General features: G+C 43.7%; 1 protein-coding gene across 1 annotated transcript in view; it reads right to left on the reverse strand.

Annotated features, from left to right (window-relative positions):
- Positions 1 to 5,728, reverse strand: part of LOC106576100 (D(4) dopamine receptor) — a 30,497-nt gene extending 24,769 nt beyond the window's left edge. Inside the window, exon 1 of the mRNA XM_045699685.2 lies at positions 5,226 to 5,728. The gene's annotated coding sequence lies outside the window, so the exon portion shown is untranslated. The remainder of the gene's footprint in view (positions 1 to 5,225) is intronic.
- Positions 5,729 to 10,771: the final 5,043 nt, after the last annotated feature.

Genomic DNA, 10,771 nt, shown 5'->3' on the forward strand with positions numbered 1-10,771 from the left:
CAACAAAACATAACTATATGCCTTATGTTGCTGAATGTCAATTTGTTTTCCAACCGAAGCCTAGCTTGAAACGAACTTTTTCTGAATGCCAAAGTTTGACAGCAGATGCTGCTTAATAGTGTTTTTAGTTGTTGCTGAGATATACTTGAACAGGAGACAGCCTGTGACATATCCTTTTGTGTTGCTTAAATGCCTTTACAAATATTTTTTTTTACAGCATTTCTGTTCACAGAAGCCATCAGTGCTGGGCCAGAGAGCATGCTGGGACACATTAGAGACAACAGTAGAAGATGGGGCAAGGAGCTGTCAGAATCAGAAAACAGAAACAGACATGCTGGGGTCAGATGTATGTGCGTGAGTTGTCGTTGTGTGTGTGTTGCTTGCCTGAGTAGGGGGGTGTGTGTGTGTGGTGTGTGTGTGTGTGTGTGTGTGTGTGTGTGTGTGTGTGTGTGTGTGGTGTGTGTGTGTGTGTGTGTGTGTGTGTGTGTGTGTGTGTGTGTGTGTGTACATCCATGTGTGGGTTAACAATATGTGTAGAAAGATAACAATTGCTAGCCAAGATGACTGCCCTTCTCCTGTTTTTCACCGTTCCCACCAGTCAGTCAAAAATAATTGTTATCTACTGTTTGCGTGCTCTTGTGTGTTATAAAAATGTATGACTACTTCACTTCTTCAATCACACGTGTATCATAGAGTCTCTGGAAGGAGTAAGTGTGGAGGCGAGGCGTAAAATATGCCCACACCACATCAGTTCTCTCTCTACATTCTCAAAGAAATAACTACTGGGTCTGTACATCATAGAGAGAGAGAGAGAGAGGAGAGAGAGAGAGAGAGAGAGAGAGAGAGAGAGAGAGAGAGAGAGAGAGAGAGAGAGAGAGAGAGAGAGAGAGAGAGAGAGAGAGAGAGAGAGAGAGAGAGAGAGAGAGAGAGAGAGAGGAGAGAGAGAGAGAGAGAGAGAGAGAGAGAGAGAGAGAGAGAGAGAGAGAGAGAGAGAGAGAGAGAGAGAGAGAGAGAGAGAGAGAGAGAAGTGTAATGGCATTTTAAGAGGTGTTGATAGTCTAAGTGGTCATTTCTTCAACCCATTTACACGATGGAAATGACTGGTCCTGGGAGCCCTGCCTGCATGGGTGTGTGAGCTTACAGTGCCTATCACGTCACAGACTGGCTGCATCTCGTCTTGTCTCAGTCCGTCATCCTCAACACTTGAACTGTCAATTAGCCAGGCGGGACCACAGGCAAAAGCTAACATGGAGACGACATAATGTGAATTGGGAGAAGAGGATAGCATGATTGTCAGCTTGGGTGTTTGTATTGACTCCTGGGGCAAGATGTTGTTCCACGCGTTAAGTTTAGTCTCGCGTAAAGAAGAAGAACACGAAACCATATAAAAGCATCTGTTTGCGGCATAATCGTTTTATGTTGCAGGTGTGCAATGTGTTAGCTTCCTGTCACATCTATTAGCTCATATGCGGTTGGAATGGAGTGTGTATGACATGTGTTTGCCTATGTGTGTGTGCATCTGCATACCAATACAGTACCCCCAGGAGCATTGACCTGTATTTGCCCTCTATCTCTCTCTCTTGTCTGTCTGTCTCTCTTACTCTCTATCCTAATCACTGGTTGTAGTTTTTCTTCCCCTCTCTCTCTCTCTCCCGACCCTATATCAATAATTTCCTTTCATCCTATCTCTCTTTTTTTCTCACCCCCTCTCTCTGTGGTCTCTCTCTTAACCCTTTTTCTTTCTTTCTTTCTCTCCCTTCCCTTTTCTCTTCTCTCCCACTCTCTCTCTCTCTCGCTTTCTTTCTGTATTTCTTGTGAGCAGTGCTCCGGGAGGGATTTCTCTGCTTTCATCCATAGCTTCTGCTCCTGCTGTGCTCTATCGGCCGTGACTGCCTGAGTGGCCATTTGTCCAACACCACTCTCCACAGTCCTCACCGACATTGGTGCTGCTGCTGCTGCCATTTATCAAATACATCACCCTAGCCGTGCCAAACAACCCGCTAAAATCCAAAAATGTGCATCATCAGCCTACTGCGGTCTGATGTCTGCCGGTCAGTGTTAGGCTGTCTTTTAATACTACTGTAGCAGCAACAACTGGACACTTGTGTCTCTCCAGTCTCCACACACACATGACGAGCCTGTCGGTATCCTAGAAACGCCCTTTGTCATAAAGATGACGCTGATCCGGGGCCTCAGATTTAATTTACTTGGCTAATGAGCTGCGTGTCGTTTTGCATGAGGAGAGGAACCATTTGCATCATCACGGGTCTGTGAGAGATTTATTGAGAGGTGATTTCTCCATGATATAGAAATGTCATTTCTCTGTCCATGCCAAGTGATGCGAACACACAGATGTTGTAAAAATGTCTGCAACAGGTGGCAAACGCTCAAATAAAACCTAATAGCATAATGTGCAGCATGTATCAGCCAGTCAGTCTGAATACAGGGTATGGTCTGTTTCAGTGGAGGCTGGTGAGGGGAGGACAGCTCATAGTTATGGCCGGAATGGAATTAATGGAATGGTATCAAGCACAATGCATAGAAACAATGTGTTTGATAGGTGTTTAGTACTGTTCCATTCATTTAATTCCAACCATTACAATGAGTCACCAAACCAGCCCCCACTGGTCACTGTTCACTGCTAGCCTACTGATCTGACAGGTCTTCTTGGAGAAAGGTATAAGTCCTATATATGAGTCCTATATATATATGTGTGTGTGTGTGTATGTTTATCTATCAACAGTCGTGAATGGAGAATGGAAGATGAAGTTTGTCAGGGCTATCTGACAGGACTTGAGTAGGGGAAAGCAATACGTCATAGACCCTGTAGTATAGAAACGGATATATGGCCATGACTTCGTCTATCAATACTTTTTTTATGGGATGTTGGGGAATGTATAGAGCGTGGCTTGATTGAATCTTGACTTGGAGGCTGCATGCATACCAGTGATGCCAGAAATGGCATGTAGGTTAGCAGTGCACCTCTCATTGATTCTGAAATGATGGTGTTCATCGAAACAATAGCCAATGAGATGGCAGGCGGACATATTAGGATGCTCGGTGCTCTAGAACCAACCTGTAGCTCACCTGACATATGGGTTTATAGAGGGCTTAATCTGAGTTTCTTCAAGTGTGTCCCAAATGGCACCCTATTCCCTATAAAGTTCAGAACTGGTCAAAAGTAGAGCACTATATAGGGAATAGTGTGCCATTTGAGATGCAACCGTACTTTCTCTACTCTTCCTTCCATGAAGGTTTAAATTGGACAGGGTCGTGGCAGGTGATGGATGATTAAGATAGCTAGGCGAGCCAACTAAATATCACAGTCGTAGTAAGTACATTTTCCCTCAATAAAATAGTTATTAGCAAAGTGCTAGAAGAAAAGGAAAAGTGCAGTTTTTATTTAAAAAAAATCGAATACAACAGTCAAGATGTTGCTGCTGACCAGTGGTGGAAAAAGTACCCAATTTTCATACTTGAGTAAAAGTAAAGATACCATAATTGAAAATGACTCAAGTAAAAGTGAAAGTCACCCAGTAAAATACTACTTGAGTAAAAGTCAAAAAGTATTTTGTTTTAAATATACTTCAGTATCAAAAGTTCAACTTAAATAATATAAACACATGGTTGTCAAAGGGAGGGTCTGGGAAATCGTTCCACGCCTGAGACAGTAGTTAAAGAGAGCAGCACAGTGTGGTGCCTTGGGAAGCGAATAGAACTTAAAGCTTGTCTAAAGAAGAAAGTTGTTTATCTTTTGTTTTCTGCTCATTAAATGTTCTGATGTTAGGTGTAATTTATGTAACCTGGGTAGTCTTTTCCATTAAAGCGTTGCTGTTTTCCAGAGTCTGCTGTCCGTCAGTTTCATTGACAGCTCTATATAGTCTACTGACAGTCTAACAGATAAGAAATTCAATCTTACTTTGTGTTTATCAATATAAAAAAAAATGTTCACTGAATTAGCCTCTTTCATGTTTTCATTTCCCTTTAACTGTGTTTTTGCGAACCACCTGTCCTGTCCCATGTTATCGCTCCATATCCATTGCACATGTGCTCACCAGTTGTGACTGACGCAAGGTCTTTATCGTTGTGTTGGAGCCCCTCCAGAGCTCATCAAACTGGGCTGGGTGGTGTTAGGTGGTGGCCTGGGTGGTAGGGGGTCCAAATTAAGCCCCCGGAGCTGCTGCGACCAACTGTGCCAACAGCTGCTTACTAGGAAGCGTGGTGGCGTTGGGTTTAGAGAAGATAGAAACGGAGCCAGGACTGTATTAACAAGGGGTTATGATGCTGCGTATGCCCTACATGTGGCTGTGCTGTAGTGTGTAGCAGGAGACAGTAGGAGCACGCCATGGGAGCGTGTTTCAGTAGGCTAGAGTCTCTTGGTTTCTTAGAAATGGAAATACTGAGATATAGTTGGGATGCTGGTCTTTTTCACCCCTCACACTAATAGAGAACAACTGTTCTATGAAATACATTTCTACGTGTAATAATTCTGTAATTGTCTGGGAAGTACTAAATGAGTAACTGCTGGTTTTCGATGGCTTTAGGGTTCTGTGGTTATTTCCTTTTGTGCACCATGCCACCCTGGGGGGGGGGGGTCTTATCTCACAGACAGAATCTGACACTACCCCCCCATCCCCTCGAGGCTCACAACGGTCAGAGGAGGACAGCAGTGTGCTGTCTTATTGGTCGAAGGCAACACGTATGCACTCTCCACAGAGATGGTTAATGGTGCAAATAAGGGTGCAATATATTTTGATGTCAAACTCAGTGATGAATAGAGATGCTACCATTAAGATGATTAGATAGAGGACAACAAAGTCGTGCACCCGTTCTCTCTGTGTTGATACTAATCATGCCTGATCTGTTTTGATGAATGAAATAAGTATAATCGTTCTCTTTAATATGACAATCTTTGAAAAAAATAAATGTTGCTATACCAATAGTGTGCTTTTCCATTTTGAAAACTCAAAGGACTTGTTTATTACTATTGAACATTTGGATATAACAACCATTTTATGTATTAATATGCAGAATCATATCACAATTTTCCAATAACCATTTTCACCATTATATGCAGATCTTTTTATTTAGACTTTTTTTGTCATCACGTTCGTATCAATTACACTGTTTGTTTTTGGTATTAGAGGACTTGATTTTCAACAAGAGTAAAACAATCCAAAAACACAGAACAACAAATATAGCACAAAAGGCAAAAAGGTACTCACATCAACATCAAGCCTTTGACCCCATGAAGTCTATCAATCCTGTTATCCCTGTCAATCCGAGGTTCCCAGTCCAAACTGTCTCAGTCAGCCCTGATGTTGTCTACTCCGCTGCTTTCCTTCACTCAGCTCCACAAAACTGTCCGTCAACAGCTGTTTTCTCCCTCGCTCCGCCACACACTCACACTCACTACTCCATCTCGTCCTGCACTGCAACTGTGCAGAGTTTTACTATTGCTGAGCCGTCTGTCAGAAACTTGTCCCCTGCCTTCACATTTATGATATGACACAACATGACTGAGCCCACATCGTCTCCCTTTTCAAAGACTCAGCCACAGAGAGTGTGCTGAAACTCACAAACTCTCTCCTCTCACTCTCTAAATGTATCTCTGTCTCGCTCTCTCTTTCTCTTTCCCTCTCTCTCTCTATTTATCTCTCTCTATTTTCTCTCTCTCTTTTTTTTTGTTCCTCACTTTTGTCCATCTCTGTACATCTCTCTCCCTCTCTCTCTCCCTCTGTCTCTGGATGCTGAGGGACCATCACTTGCTTAATTACTCATGATTTGCCTGAGGCCTCTGTGATTGGTTAACAGTTAAAGGCTGCTGTGCACCCCTCCCCGCTCCCTTCACTCTCACAGAACAGCTGCTGCCCTATCACTGGGTCTCGCTATGCTCTGACTCCACCCCTCTTTTACTGCCGCTGTACCTGAATCAGTGATTCAGGGCTTCTTGCCAGCTACAAAAATAGAACTCGTAGAATAGACCTGGTTCTACATGCTCTTTGGTTTTCCATGGAACCCACCATAGAAAATTAACTACACATACATCTCAACGAGTCTCACCAATATGACAGCTTAATAGAAGTGGCTTTAAGTGTGAGCACTTTAAGTGTGAGTAACACTTGCCTGTCGGTGATCTGCCCTAAGGAGAGTAGTGAGTATTGTACTCATCTCAATTGAAATCAGGATTACTCAATAGTGGAGGGCAAACCAGAGAGTTCTTGAAAACATACGGCTAGCTGTATGCTCATTCATGTGTGTGTGTGTGTGTGTGTGTGTGTGTGTGTGTGTGTGTGTGTGTGTGTGTGTGTGTGTGTGTGTGTGTGTGTGTGTGTGTGTGTGTGTGTGTGTGTGTGTGTGTGTGTGTGTGTGTGTGTGTATTATTGACTACTATGTATTGACGTGTGTGTGATAGAGGGGGTTGCAACCTTATCTCGTGACACAGCCAGGCATGGGTGAAATGGACCTGGGAAAGGGTGTTAAACATTTGGGCCCCTCCACGCTCCCTGTGAGTGTGTCTGATCCTATCAGGTGAGTTTTAGCTGCAGAATGCAGCCCCCGGATGTCCTATACTCCAGGCAGACAGAAATAAAGCAGGGAGTCTGCATTGAGGCTTATAAGACCGGGAAAGAGGAAAAACAGCACCCTGAGAAACGCCAGCGAAATCCATTACAGGTTTATAACCTAACCTTTCCCTGGCTGCCTTGGTCAGACCTGATGGATTGTGGAATTGGTATTTGGTATTTGACTAGGATCCCCATTAGCTGTTGCGATAGCAGCAGCTACTCTTCCTGGGATCCACATAAAACATGAAACATGACATAGTACAGAACAGTAATAGAAAAAGGACAGAACTATATACATTTAAAACAAGAAAGATATAACTAAAAGGTTCTATACTGACTCAACACAGAGACCTACTATTCTAGGCCTACATATATTATTTGGATGTTCATATATTACCTTTACATTCTTAGGATCTATCAGTACATACACACAAACTATTTAGGTCACATGGGGGAGAGGCGTTGTGCTGTGAGGTGTTGCTTCATCTGTTTTTTAAAGCCAGGTTTGCGGTTCGCTTGAGCAATATGAGATGGGAGTTCCATGCAATCATGGCTTTGTATAATACTGTACGTTTCCTTGAATTCATTCTGGGTTTGGGGACTGTGAAAAGACCCCTGGTGGCATGTCTGGTAGGGTAAGTGGGTGTGTCAGTGCTGTGTTTAAGTTGACTATGCAAACAATTTGGAATTTTCAACACGTTAATGTTTCTTATAGAAAGCTTCAACCTGGCCTTATAACGGAATCACACATGGCTAATTCTGGAGTCACACCTTCCCTGGACATGTCAGGCAGGCTCAGCTGCATTGACGCTGTGAGGGAGTAACCACACTGCAAGTCATAGTAGAGCACTGTGACAGAGGGAAATTATAACTGTGACACTTTGTCTCTTCTGACCCCTTGCCCCCATGTGGCTCGCGGATCTGCGTACCCACATCCATACCCACACATGCAGTCAGAGCTGGCCCTAGGGGGCGGCAGTGTAGCCTAGTGGTTAGAGCGTTGGACTAGTAACCGAAAGGTTGCTAGATTGAATCCCCGAGTTGACAAGGTAAAAATCTGTCGTTCTGCCCCTGAACAAGGCAGTTAACCCACTGTTCCTAGGCCGTCATTGAAAATCAGAATTTGTTCTTAACTGACTTGCCTAGTTAAATAAAGATAAAATAAATAATAAATAACCTTTTGGGGGCCCTAAGTGAAATTTTGTTGGCAGGGCTCCCCCCACCTTGCGGGCAAACATTTTAGCGGCCCCCGCTTGACAGCAGAAAGAAAAAAAAACGTTTTAGAGTAAATGTCCTGCAATGCTACACATTTTGCCATGGGGCAGAGAGAAGATTTTGCCATTATTATAACTAATTTCATGCAATTGTATAGAAAATCCACTGGGCGGAGTGAGAGAGACTAACAAAATCAATTGGGGCAACCTGGTCGGTAATTTAAACCACGATTACTACGAATTTAGATAGCTGGCTCGACTAAGTTACCAATCCTAATGTTAGCTGACATGGGCTAATTGAGTGACAGACACAACAAGAGATAAACTGCTGATGCAAAACCAAATTTCAAAATGGCACCTTGTGCATTCTACTATTCTAACTCTCAACTGTTGGGACCCCGACTGAGTTTTTGGAAATTGATCCACGGGCCTACAAAAGGCGGGTTGCCCATCCCTGCTCTAAGTGATGGGCTTATTCTGTAGATGAGACAGTTCTTCAATTTAATTAAACTGGGAGCTGTTCTGCTTGAAGTCACATTGCATTACTCCAGGATGCCTACATAAGTCTGGAAATCAGAAAAAAGTGTAGAATGTAAGGTTACAGTGACAGTATATTGGAAGGTAGTGGAAGGTTACTGTGACAGGAAGGTATGATTTGGGGTTATTTTGTGTGTGAGTACCAAATGATTGCTCTCTGTTCTGAGTCAGATGAGCTCTCCATGTGTTGGGTTAAAGAAGTATGACAGAGTGAGTCATTTCCATTAGGTCCAACCTGACTCTATCCTCTACAGAGCTCTACTTCTATTGGTTTATTCTTTCCTTTAGACATGAATTGAATTTTCATCGACAGACAGTAAGGGTCTGTTTTTTGATTGGTTTGTGTGTTTGCCTTGGTTTCTCAAATGACTGCCTCGCCTGGTTCACCAACTACCTCTCAGACAGAGTTCAGTGTGTCAAATCGGAGGGCCTGTTGTCCGGACCTCTGGCAGTCTCTATGGGGGTGCCACAGGGTTCAATTCTCGGGCCGACTCTCTTCTCTGTATACATCAATGATGTCGCTCTTGCTGCTGGTGATTCTCTGATCCACCTCTACGCAGACGACACCATTCTGTATACTTCTGGCCCTTCTTTGGACACTGTCTTAACTAACCTCCAGACGAGCTTCAATGCCATACAACTCTCCTTCCGTGGCCTCCAACTCCTCTTAAATGCAAGTAAAACTAAATGCATGCTCTTCAACTGATCGCTGCCCACACCTGCCCGCCCGTCCAGCATCACTACTCTGGACAGTTCTGACTTAGAAACTCTCCTTCCAGACTCACATTAAGCATCTCCAATCCAAAATTAAATCTAGAATCGGCTTCCTATTTCGCAACAAAGCATCCTTCACTCATGCTGACTATTCTACCGATCCTTGCCTTTTGCGATGTCATTTACAAAATAGCCTCCAACACTCAACTCAGCAAATTGGATGCAGTCTATCACAGTGCCATCCGTTTTGTCACCAAAGCCCCATATACTACCCACCACTGTGACCTATATGCTCTCGTTGGCTGGCCCTCGCTTTATATTCGTCGCCAAACCCACTGGCTCCAGGTCATCTATAAGTCTATGCTTGGTAAAGCCCCGCCTTATCTCAGCTCACTGATCACCATAGCAGCACCCACCCGTAGCATGCGCTCCAGCAGGTATAGTTCATTGGTCACCCCTAAAGCCAATTCCTCCTTTGGCCGCCTTTCCTTCCAGTTCTCTGCTGCCAATAACTGGAACCAACTGCAAAAATCACTGAAGCTGGAGACTCATATCTCCCTCACTAACTTTAAGCACCAGCTGTCTGAGCAGCTCACAGATCACTGCACCTGTACATAGCCCATCTGTAAATAGCCCATACAACTACCTCATCCCCATACTGTTATTTATTTTATTTATTTTGCTCCTTTGCTCCCCAGTATCCCTACTTGCACATTCATCTTCTGCACATCTATCATTCCAGTGTTTAATTGCTATATTGTCATTATTTCACCACTATGGCCTATTTATTACCTTACCTCCCTTATCCTACCTCATTTGCACACACTGTATATAGACTTTTTCTATTGTATTATTGACTGTATGTTTGTTTATCCCATGTGTAACTCTGTGTTGTTGTTTGAGTCGCACTGCTTTGCTTTATCTTGGCCAGGTCGCAGTTGTAAATGGGAACTTGCTCTCAACTAACCTACCTGGTTAAATAAAGGTGAAATAAAAAATAAATAAAAGTAGCACTGATTACACTATGGATGTGCCTCAAATGGCACCCTGTTCTGTGTAGAATACGGTATCGCTGGCCGTCGGCCGCTCGCAAGCCAAGGGGGAGACCGATAGTTTAATTAGACTTCAAACAGCAGCTCCTGTTCCTTCTTTGATCTCTGGTTTTAAAGATCACGTGTGAAGATGAATGTGTGCCAGAGTGTCTTTATCACAGCTCAAGGCTGCAATGAGGTTATGTTACACATGTGTGTCGTTGCCGTTTACATGTTTAAGGTTTATTTAGCGAGAGTGAGAAGAAAGGAGGGAGAAGAAGTAAAAGTGTCAGACGAGTGTGTTTGATCTATTAAATCTCTTCCTGCCCTTCTAAAGAGCTCTGCTTTTTAATTGACAGATTTCAGCAGGGGTCATTTGACTACTTGTAAATGTAAACTGTATGTTTGAAGGAGGTGAGAGCGAAGACTGTTCCACAGCTGCGAAATGCTCATCCCCCCCCCCCCCACACACACACACACAGATAGGAGAGCTGAGTCTCTGAGCCCTCCTCTTCCTCCACCTCTCTCCTTCACCTCTTCACTCACCCCTTTTATCTCTCCGCTTAAGCCGTTTCCACAGAGATCGCCTACGTTTGGCTAGCTCCATTCCTCTCTATTCTCTCTGGTTGCCTCTTTCCTGGCTTCCTGCCTCTTTGTTTATTTCCAGAATGTATTTTGTTGCCTGCGCTATAGACAGCTATATCAGTCC

The sequence above is a fragment of the Salmo salar genome, chromosome 17 (assembly GCF_965601325.2).
Source record: "Salmo salar chromosome 17, fSalSal1, whole genome shotgun sequence".
NCBI classification, from domain to species: domain Eukaryota; kingdom Metazoa; phylum Chordata; class Actinopteri; order Salmoniformes; family Salmonidae; genus Salmo; species Salmo salar.